The sequence below is a fragment of the Petromyzon marinus genome, chromosome 21, assembly GCF_048934315.1.
Source record: "Petromyzon marinus isolate PM22_M1 ecotype Great Lakes invasive population chromosome 21, UKy_Petmar_22M1.pri1.0, whole genome shotgun sequence".
In the NCBI taxonomy this organism is placed as follows: Eukaryota; Metazoa; Chordata; class Hyperoartia; order Petromyzontiformes; family Petromyzontidae; genus Petromyzon; species Petromyzon marinus.
In genome coordinates, this window is record NC_133687.1 from 865,393 (window position 1) to 877,009 (window position 11,617).

At 46.1% G+C, this 11,617-nt stretch overlaps 1 protein-coding gene across 1 annotated transcript in view; it reads right to left on the reverse strand.

Annotated features, from left to right (window-relative positions):
- The window catches only part of LOC116944361 (clarin-2-like), a 34,531-nt gene extending 22,995 nt beyond the window's left edge, over positions 1 to 11,536 (reverse strand). Inside the window, exon 1 of the mRNA XM_032957921.2 lies at positions 505 to 11,536. The gene's annotated coding sequence lies outside the window, so the exon portion shown is untranslated. The remainder of the gene's footprint in view (positions 1 to 504) is intronic.
- Positions 11,537 to 11,617: the final 81 nt, after the last annotated feature.

The window sequence follows — 11,617 nt, forward strand, 5'->3', positions numbered from 1 at the left end:
ATTAGTTTTATATGTACATAATTTTAGGGAAAGAACCAATGAAGAGGGAAAATGCAAACAATTGTTAATGCACCTTTGAGGATCAGCACACTGTAATCAAAGGTGAAGGTCATACTTAACTTGTATGATAGCCTTTGTCTTGTATTGAATGCTATGAGTCATAAGTAAATGGTTAATGTATAAAAAGATGTAAGTATTTGTACTGTAGTCTTTATTACTGTTGTTTTTAATTGTACTGTAGTAAGGCGGTTGAGGAAGCACAGACGGTCTATAATTTGTAATAGATAAATGGGGTCAATGGGGGGGGGAGGGAGGTAGGGCAGGTAATGGCCGTGGCGAAATAAGAACAGCGCGCGGGCGGTGCCGCAAACAACCGCTGGCAGCCAGACTGCCGACAGGACACTTGGCAGGCATGAAGGCAGGCATGAAGGCAGGCAGGAGACTTGAGGATGGAGCAATGAGATGTGGAACGGCGAGGAAGCCGTACTGCATGAGTGCAATCACCAACAGTCGCCGGCAGCCAGGCCGTCGAAATGGTGGCCCGCAGGCGCAGGTGCAGGCAGGAGACCCGGGAAGGAAGCGACGTGAAGGCCGCACAGGGCAGCGAAGTGTGGGCGCGGTTCAGCGAGCACCCACCGACAGTCGAACTGCCCCCCCCCCCCAGCAGGCGTGGGGTAAAGCAGCACACGTGGGAGGGGAGTCGCACCTCCAACCAAAGCAAGAGCCTCTCCAAAGTAATGAAACACAAAATAGGGCTTCTCCAAAATAATGAAAATACCACTTATTGCTGAGCCGCACCCCACTATCAAAGAGCCATTTTGTAAACAATGTTTCTCGTCGTGCCTGCTGGTGCAAAGTAATGTAAATATTTGTCATTGCCTACACGAGAGCATCCAACATAAAGTTCGCCATGAGAAAAGCACGGAGTTGCACAAATTCAGTCCCACCACGTTTAAAGATTGTCCTTGCGCCTTGACATTGCAAAGCTGAGCTGGATGGGGAATTGAAGTTTCTTAATTTCAAAGACTGTGTCGTTTGGGAGTATAGGTATGCGAGGGAGAAAAAACATCTTCACCTTTAGAATTGCTTGTAATTATTGTAGCTTATAACATTTGAATGTGATTCTTTGACAACTAACCTTGTGACATTGCATAGTCTAGGTAGGTCCAAGTTTCTCAATAGCAAGACAGGTGCCCCAATTTTTCATAGCAAATTGTGTGGTGGAACACCCGGGAGCTGCAGAGAATTCAATAATTTAATTTGATCGTGAACAATTTTATCATGGTCCAACACTGAGTCAATAGATTTGTAGGACTTGCTCTCTCCTGGTAATTTGTGCAACAGCATGGAATTGATTCTGTGAACATAATAATTTATTGGAGCCAAAATGGCCCTCTCCCGTAGCAACAACACTTTAAGATAACATCTTAAAAGTGTTGTTGCATGTTTGGACACACTTTTTCCTCCAGTTCCTGTTCCGAAGTGGAAAGGATGCCTTTAGACATGGTGATAAGTCCATCTGTGCCGTCAGAAACAATACTGCCATTTCCAATGTCAAGAAGAGCTTCAGCAAAGTTGCCTGCCTCTTGGTCTCCATGAAGATATACATGCATGTTTGTAGTTAGTCTCAGTTTCATCACGTGCCTCCAGAGGAATGAAGACTTGATGCAGGCATTGAACTCATCGGCTTTGGTTCCTCGAATTACAACAGGTAAGGTTTGTCAGAAGTCACCAGCCATGAGAAAAGTTACATCACCCATAATGCTGGGATTGTCGTGGAGGTCCTGCAAAGTTGTTGTGTTGACAGCCTCAAATGCTCCCTTGTGGGACATGGTGCATTAATCCCACACTATTAATTCACAATTAAGCAGGACTTGTGCAAGGGCAGTCCCCTTTGAAATATTGCAAACAGGATTTTCTTGTCGGGATAGATCCAATGGAAGCTTAAATGTGGAATGGGCAGTTCTTCCTCCAGTAAGCAGAGTTGCCGCAATCCCCGATGATGCCACAGCCAGGGCAATTTTCTCCCTCTGGCGAACGTTAGCCAGGAGCAGGTTGAGAACAAAGGTCTTCCCAGTACCACCAGGTGCATCAAGGAAAAATATGCCTCCATTCTTTTGTCTCAATGTCTTCCAAGATTTTCGTGTAGGCTTCTCTTTGTGCATCCATCAGCTTAGGTTCATTTTCCTCAATAAATTTAAGCTTTAACCCATCATAGGACATTTCACGTAGGATCTCTTGAGCAAGGGCATGCAGGTTGTCCCTGTAGGGCCTGGTTAACGATATAAAAAAAGGTGATGTCGAGGTTTGGATTTTCTCGTTGAGCTCTGTGGAGGATGTCCTCACTCATGCCCGCATGCGGTTAGATGGGCTGTAAACTTGAAGAATTATTCAGATAATCAATCTCAGTTGAGAAGGCGACTAACAGAAGCTTCTGTCATAGCTTTATCAAGATGCTAATCATCCTCAATAATTTCACGAAGATTGCAAGCTTCCCTGTATGTTTGACAAACAACTCCTTCCACTGTTTTGAGGTCTTTGAAAGATGTGGGCCCTTTGACAACATGGAGAAGCATTCGGAGAAAGCACTCCTGATTGTTGGAATGAACTGTGTAGACTCTTCCTAAGGCATCAGAGTCACTATCACCAATACGTCGCTTCCATTTTTTTGTAGTTCGTGTATATTAGGAGGGAACTTCATAGTAGACCAGGTTAGCAGCAAATGGGTCACTTTGGCACAAACCAAAGAACTCCATCAGGGTAGAATCTTGTGGGGCCAGGGCTAGTTGTTGGGCATTTCCTTTGGTGAAGTAGATGCGTTGCCAATTTCCAAGGTGAACTGCCAAATGGACGATTGTCGGGGAATGCTCATGGATGGGGAAGCCAATAATTCTCCAAATGGCCTCATTGCTGCTGATGTATCATCCTCATCCACACTTTGCCACTCTTTTTGTAAGGCAAAGACAGCCATGTCAGAGCCTTTGTTGATGTATTTGCAAACATATTTGATGGCTTTCACAGAATTGCAGAATTCCACATTGTGGGTCTCGAAGATCTTGCACAGAACAGGGCAGTACGGAACAATCCACTGGTTGTCAACCTCCATTTCAGAGTTAGTGCCAGGTCTGAGCGTTGTTTCAAATCCACCATCCTCAGTATTTCTGCGATGATATAAATGAAAACCATCATGCCCTGATTTAGTGCCTTTCAAGAAGTTTCGTGGATACTTCTTGGTACACTTGCGGATTGAACTGGACCATTTGCTTGCAGACCACATAAAATAGGGCAGGGTCTTGATGGGGGTCAGGTAGCTCAGCACTGATAAACGTGCCAATGTCACTTGCATACATTTTTCCCTCATCCATAGCTAAATGTGAGCATGAGGAAGACCACGTTTTTGCCACTCAATGGTGTGCAAGTTCCATCTGGTCTTTCCAAGACGCCACCTTCCTTAATCGTAATAAGCCTCATGAGTTAAACTTTATCACCTTTACTTGATTGCAAGTGAAGGTGATAAAGAGTTTGGGCCTACAATATTGCCTGATGTATGTCATGGCATCCTGAGTCTTCTCATGCATGCATCCTGGTCCACCTGTGAAGGATGAAGGCAAAATAACTCATCTCCTCACATTCTGAGCATTTGCATCTCTGTCAGCATTGATAGCGTCCCTGAGATGAGCATACTGTTCTACATGCAGGCGTTTTTGATTCAGTTGAATGGAAAGGTGCTCGCTCTCAATTTTGGCATAGTCATCGACAACATACTGGTGAAAGGTTGGCGCACTGTAATGTGGTTTCCTCCTTCTCTGTCCATGATCATTAAGGAATAGAAGTCTTTAGAGGAGACAGTTTTGTGAGGATGTCTTTGTCCTGTAGCTTTTATAATTTGAGGAATCTGGACGTGGTAGGCCATCTTGGCCTTGCCACAGTGAAATGGGGTATTGTCAGGCATCATATGCTGTTTGTGCCAGGAAATCGTTTGATGGAGTTGTCTTGGTATCGACGCACAATGTATCTCTTATCATGTTCCTCACCCACCATAAGAACAAACTCATAATGGTTCATGACATAAAGTCCTGCTCACAAGAGGAAAGCTTGTGAGGCAAAAGATACAATGGCTGTACTTTGTTGTCTTACAGTGAGGGAAAAAGTATTTGATCCCCTGCTGATTTTGTACGTTTGCCCACTGACAACGACATGATCAGTCTATAATTTTAATGGTAGGTTTATTTGAACAGTGAGAGACAGAAAAACAAGAAATCCAGAAAAACGCATGTCAAAAATGTTATAAATTGATTTGCATTTTAATGAGGGAAACAAGTATTTGAGCCCCTCTCAATCAGAAAGATTTCTGGCTCCCATGTGTCTTTTATACAGGTAACGAGCTGAGATTAGAAGCACACTCTTAAAGGGAGTGCTCCTAATCTCAGCTTGTTACCTGTATAAAAGACATCTGTCCACAGAAGCAATCAATCAATCAGATTCCAAACTCTCCACCATGGCCAAGACCAAAGAGCTCTCCAAGGATGTCAGGGACAAGATTGTAGACCTACACAAGGCTGGAATGGGCTACAAGACCATTGGCAAGCAGCTTGGTGAGAAGGTGACAACAGTTGGTGCGATTATTTGCAAATGGAAGAAACACAACAGAACTGTCAATCTCCCTCGGCCTGGGGCTCCTTGCAAGATCTCACCTCGTGGAGTTGCAATGATCATGAGAACGGTGAGGAATCAGCCCAGAACTACACGGGAGGATCTTGTCAATGATCTCAAGGCAGCTGGGACCATAGCCACCAAGAAAACAATTGGTAACACACTACGCCGTGAAGGACTGAAATCCTGCAGCGCCCGCAAGGTCCCCCTGCTCAAAAAACCACATATACATGTCCGTCTGAAGTTTGCCAATGAACATCTGAATGATTCAGAGGACAAGTCGGTGAAAGTGTTGTGGTCAGATGAGATCAAAATGGAGCTCTTTGGCATCAACTCAACTCGCCGTGTTTGGAGGAGGAATGCTGCCTATGACCCCAAGAACACCATCCCCACCGTCAAACATTGAGGTGGAAACATTATGCTTTGGGGGTGTTTTTCTGCTAAGGGGACAGGACAACTTCACCGCATCAAGGGACAATGGACGGGGCCATGTACCGTCAAATCTTGGGTGAGAACCTCCTTCCCTCAGCCAGGGCATTGAAAATGGGTCGTGGATGGGTATTCCAGCATGACAATGGCCCAAAACACACGGCCAAGGCAACAAAGGAGTGGCTCAGGAAGAAGCACATTAAGGTCCTGGAGTGGCCTAGCCAGTCTCCAGACCTTAATCCCATAGAAAATGTGGAAGGAGCTGAAGATTCGAGTTGCCAAACGTCAGCCTCGAAATCTTAATTACTTGGAGAAGATCTGCAAAGAGGAGTGGGACAAAATCCCTCCTGAGATGCGTGCAAACCTGGTGGCCAACTACAAGAAACGTCTGACCTCTGTGATTGCCAACAAGGGTTTTTTCCACCAAGTACTAAGTCATGTTTTTAAGAGGGGTCAAATACTTATTTCCCTCATTAAAATGCAAATCAATTTATAACATTTTTGACATGCGTTTTTCTGGATTTTGTTGTTGTTATTCTGTCTCTCACTGTTCAAATAAACCTATCATTATAATTATAGACTGATCATTTCTTTGTCAGTGGATAAACGTACAAAATCAGCAAGGGATCAAATACTTTTTCCCTCAATGTAAGTAAATGAAATAGAGCAGTTAGTATGCAGGGGGAAAAAGCGTGTTACGTAGTGTATATCTGCTGTAATGAAACATCATGTTAAAAACATTAGCGGCGAGCAAAAGTGAAAAATAAATGTAAAGACTTAAAGTCCTGCTCACAACAGTAAAGTTTGTGGGCAAAAAGACCCATTGGCTGGACTTTGTTGTCTTAGGAAATTAAATGTAACAGCTAGTACGCAGGGAAAAAGCATGTTACATTGTGTATATTTACTGTCATAAAACATTGGTTAATGTGTACACATTATTTAAAAAATAGTAATAGAAATAAGATCGATGCATGTTTGAAGGGAGCTGTAAATTCGTTTGTGTTACCTCGCTCAGTGTCCACACGAAAGAGAAATGACCCCTCACCCCCACCGAACGCGTGACTTGGTAGGGGCCTCACCCCCCCCACCCCCCTACTGAACGCGTGTGAGTTGGTATGGTCGAGCGCGCGCTCGCTAATAACCAAAAAAGTACTAAATCGCTAATTAAACTACCTTAAAGGTGACGGACGCGAAATCGGAATAGCGCTGGCTCAGTACGGGGCTTATGGCGTGGTACCTGGCTACATTTTTAACGAAAACCCCACGGTTTGCGAGCCAAATCCTTCGCACGTTTGGGCCGCACACGCACAATGACATTTACAGATTAAGGAAAAGAAGACGCTGGACACCAGCTTCGATGGTTAAGGCACCGATTTGTTTGTTGCAGCAGCAGCAGCAGCAACTACGGCCGGTTCGTAATCCGTCTCGTGCGGGAGGCAGTTGGGGGTCAATAATGGGGAGGGGGGGTCAGTGTGGCAGGCACGGTCCGTCAGCTGGGAGGTGGGGGACACGAGGAGTTGTGGCCCTGCAGCTGAGGGGACCCAGCTGGGAGGTGGGGGACACGAGGGGTTGTGGCCCTGCAGCTGAGGGGACTCAGCTGGGAGGTGGGGGGCACGAGGGGTTGTGGCCCTGCAGCTGAGGGGACCCAGCTGGGAGGTGGGGGGCACGAGGGGTTGTGGCCCTGCAGTTGAGGGGACCCAGCTGGGAGGTGGGGGACACGAGGGGTTGTGGCCCTGCAGCTGAGGGGACTCAGCTGGGAGGTGGGGGGCACGAGGGGTAGTGGCCCTGCAGTTGAGGGGACCCAGCTGGGAGGTGGGGGGCACGAGGGGTTGTGGCCCTGCAGCTGAGGGGACTCAGCTGGGAGGTGGGAGGCACGAGGGGTTGTGGCCCTGCAGCTGAGGGGACTCAGCTGGGAGGTGGGGGGCACGAGGGGTTGTGGCCCTGCAGCTGAGGGGACTCAGCTGGGAAGTGGGGGGCACGAGGGGTTGTGGCCCTGCAGTTGAGGGGACCCAGCTGGGAGGTGGGGGGCACGAGGGGTTGTGGCCCTGCAGCTGAGGGGACCCAGCTGGGAGGTGGGGGGCACGAGGAGTTGTGGCCCTGCAGCTGAGGGGACTCAGCTGGGAGGTGGGGGGCACGAAGGGTAGTGGCCCATGGATGGTGTAGAGGTTTGCAAGCCATCGATGTCCATGAACAGCATTCCTCAGTTCACGAAGAGGATGCGTTCGAAAATTCGTTTATAAAGAAAATCCCGTTATTTTTAAGGTGAAATGAAGGATGCGTTCTCATAGCGCAAGATAATACGTAAATTATATTCTCCCTTTACAATCATGAAAACATTGTTATTAACAAAACTTGACTGTAATAATTAATATTCTTTGGGTCTTTCGGTGAAGCCACGTAGATAGAAAAAAGAATCAAAATAATAATATGACGTTTCGATCGCAACACAAGCAATCGTCTTCAGGTGAAAAAAGAGGGGGAAATCTTCCGAGGCAGGCTGTTTATAAAGGTTTAGAGATGGGCGGGGCAGCTGTTAATGTAGGAGAGGTCTCCGACATCGGCAGTTGGTCTACACCAATCACGGAGCTGTTTACAAATGGTGTAAAGATGGGCGGGGCAGATGATGTTAATGTAGGAGAACCTGCAGTAGGTCTACACCAATCACAGAGCTGTTTACAAATGGTTTAGATGGGCGGGGCAGCTTATGTTAATGTAGGAGAACCTGCAGTCGGTCTACACCAATCACAGCGCTTCATCTTCTTGGTTCTTTCGGAAAAGTCACGTAGAATGGAAAAAAAATAATAAAAATAAAACAAAATAAAATTCTCACGACGCTTCGGCCACAACACAAGTAGCCTTCTTCAGGTGAAGGAACAAAACTGTTGGGACGACAGCGCTTCAATGAATACTGCTAAGATTGACAGCGTCTTTTAAGCTGAGTGGGAGGAGCAGAGCACCTTGACAAAGGAGTTTACATATCAACAGAAGACTTTAGCAGTGAAATAGCTGTGTTAAAGTGTTGGATTAGCAGGGTGTTAAAGTCAGAAATTAGCATGTAACAGGGAGATTAGCATGATGTTAATGTGAGGGATTAGCATGTGACTGGTCACGGAAATAGCTATGTTAAGTCAAAGTTTACATATCAACAGAGGCATTTATTATATTGATGCTAAAGGACTGCAACTACCCAACTATCATACAATAAACCGATGTGAAAAAACTAAGTATAAACTACATCAATATAATAAATGTACTCAATATATTCTTCAATAAGTTGAGCTATTAACATAAAGTAACTGGGTATACACTACAATATATAATGAATACCATATAGTAAACTGATAAAAAAACTAAAATATAAACTACATCAATGTTATCAATAAACTCAATATACTCTCCAATCAGCTGAGCTACTAACAATAAGTCGTTATACATTACAATTCTATGTCGAAAAAAAATCACAGAGCTGTTTACAAATGGTTTAGAGATAGGCGAGCAGCTAATGCCAATGTGGGAGAGGTACTACGGGGCTGTGGGGGGTGGCCATTGTATTGAGAGATTAGAATGTCAATGTAAGATATTTGAAGCTCGGCGAGAGCTCGGACAGCGCAGTGGCCACATGGAGGTGGAAAAGAATGGCAAGCCGCCATTTAATTAAACTAACGTCATTATCGGCAGCTTAGCGTGTTGATATGAGTGGGGGGATGACGAGGAGTGTCAGGTTACTGGCGACCTTCTACTGGTGCAGGCTAGGATTCTTGGCGAGGCGATGGGAGTTTGTGGCGTAGACAAGGATGGATGATGGTTGGCGTTTTGGTGGCGGGGCTTTCAGGAGTTACTGGCGTACGAGGCCTGAGGAAAGAACCAAGAGTTGTGATGGGGGATAAGTTTCATCACTTGATGCAGTTAAGCTGAGAGGACACAGCGTCCATCACGTTATTCCTCTCTCCTGCCTCTTCACGATGTCCCAGCTTACGTTACCCACGCTCAGAGCTTGCTTACGATTTCCTTTGCTGGAACTAATAGCCGGCGATGTTTATTTACACCTGCTGCTCACATTGAAGGAGACTTGAAGTGAATCAATAGATCCCGACCCCGTGCACACGAACAAACGTGATACAGACTGGGACGCAAGGAGTCTCTGTTTATGGCGCGCAATTAAATTTTCGTAAAGAGCGAAAATCGCGAGTTCGTAAATCGAGGAAATGTTCGTGAGGAATTCAGGGCACGGGCCATCGTATCCCACTGCAGAAACAGCGTACGGTCGCATTAGATGTTGCTCGCATTATATGTTGCACCACGACACTACAACCCGCACTACATTATAATAGTAGAGCTCTTCTTTGGTTATTTCGGTAAAGTCACGTGACTTTACCGAAAGAACCAAAGATGAATCCTTGCAGTCACGAAAGCTTCAAATCGAAATAGTAGAGCCCATGCAGCACTACAACCCGTGCTGCACTATTATACTGCAACCCATTCTGCACTATTATACTACAACCTGTGCTGCACTACAACCCGTGCTGCACTATTATACTGCTACCCGTGCTGTACTATTATACTACAACCCGTGCTGCACTATTATACTGCTACCCGTGCTGCACTATTATGCTACAACCCGTGCTGGACTGCAACCCGTGCTGCACTATTATTCTACAACCCGTGCTGCACAACCCGTGCTGCACTATTATACTACAACCCGTGCTGCACTATTATACTACAACCCGTGCTGCACTATTATACTACAACCCGTGCTGCACTATTAAACTACAACCCGTGCTGCACTATTAAACTACAACCCGTGCTGCACTACAACCCGTGCTGCACTATTAAACTACAACCCGTGCTGCACTATTATACTGCAACCCGTGCTGCACTACAACCCGTGCTGCACTATTATACTACAACCCGTGCTGCACTATTAAACTACAACCCGTGCTGCACTATTATACTGCAACCCGTGGTGCACTACAACCCGTGCTGCACTATTATACTACAACCCGTGCTGCACTACAACCCGTGCTGCACAATTATACTACAACCCGTGCTGCACTGCAACCATGGTGGCTAGATGTTAACTACCTCGCCTGATATTTAAGATGTCATGGCTTCAATCCCGACCCTGACGCCTGCTGTATATTTGGGAGTTTGCGTGTCTCTCTCCCCGTGGTTGTGGATTTTTCTTCGGATCCTCTGGTTTCCCCTCCACATTTAGAAACGTGCGTTTAGAGTATTTGGCTATTGCTATAAATGTCCACGTGATAAGCCACTTTGTTGAGCTATCATTCGTGATAGCCAGGTCGCTTCTGAAAAAGAGCTACGTAGCTCAGCGAGTCTTACCTGGTAAATTAAAAATAATAAAAATAACCCGTGCTACACTAGAACCCGTGCTGCACGACAACAGTGCAAACCATGCTGCCCTACAGCCCATGCTGCACTATAACAGTACAACCCGTGGTACACTACAATAGACAACCCGTGGTGCACGGCAACACGTGGTACACTACAATAGACAACCCGTGCTGCACTACAACACGTGCTGCACTACAGCAGTACAAAGTGCTGCACTACAACAGTACAACACGTGCTGCACTACAACAGCACAACACGTGGTACACTACAATAGACAACAGTAACTCACGTCGTGGTGAAGACAACAAAGTGGACACGATGTCTCTCCTTCACAATTCTGCCTTTCCACGTCAACAAATGGAAAGTCTTCCAATGACAGCTCAACGAAGTGGCTTATCACGTGGAAATTTAAAGCAATAGCCAAATACTCTAAACGCATGTTTCTAAATGTGGAGGGAAAAACCAGAGGATCCGGAATAAACGTTAAAATGAACACAACCACGGGGAGAGAGACACGCAAACTCCCAAATATACAGCAGGTGTCAGGGTCGGAATCAAAACCATGACCTCATGTATATCAGGCGAGGTAGTCAACATCTTGCCACCACGGCACCCTTAATCTTAATCCCTGGATCTTGTCAAGATGCTTTGACGCACGCTCAAGTGAGAAGTCGCGTGATCTGATCGCTGCTCAATTCGACTGTCAAGAGTCTTTCTCCAACCCACACTGCGAGTTGAGCAGAAACGTAATAAACGTTAAAATGCATGCCACGCAACAGTTTGTTTGGCTGTTGTTCGGGAGCCCAGTGTGAAGGGCCTCACGACACAAGTTTGGCCAAAATCACTGTGGCCTAAGCCTCTCCCCCCCCCCCCCAAAAAAAAGGATTATGATTAACTACTCTTGCCGACGACACCCTAAGTCATTTTTCTTCATTGCAAGGCCTCGAGGGGGCCACTGGCGGCACCCTGAAATGCGGTCTCCCCGACAATACACAAAAAGTGAAAACATCCCCCACCAATCATCATCGAAAGTGGGCCCGCTCTGAACATGCGTGAAGAACACTGCCTTGGGGGTGAGAACTTCCCTTCGCAATGTGAACACGGTGGGGGGTCTGCTCATGCTTAATATACAGTACAGTCATCAATAGTTTAATTCACATCCTGCTGGATGAAGGCCATTCCC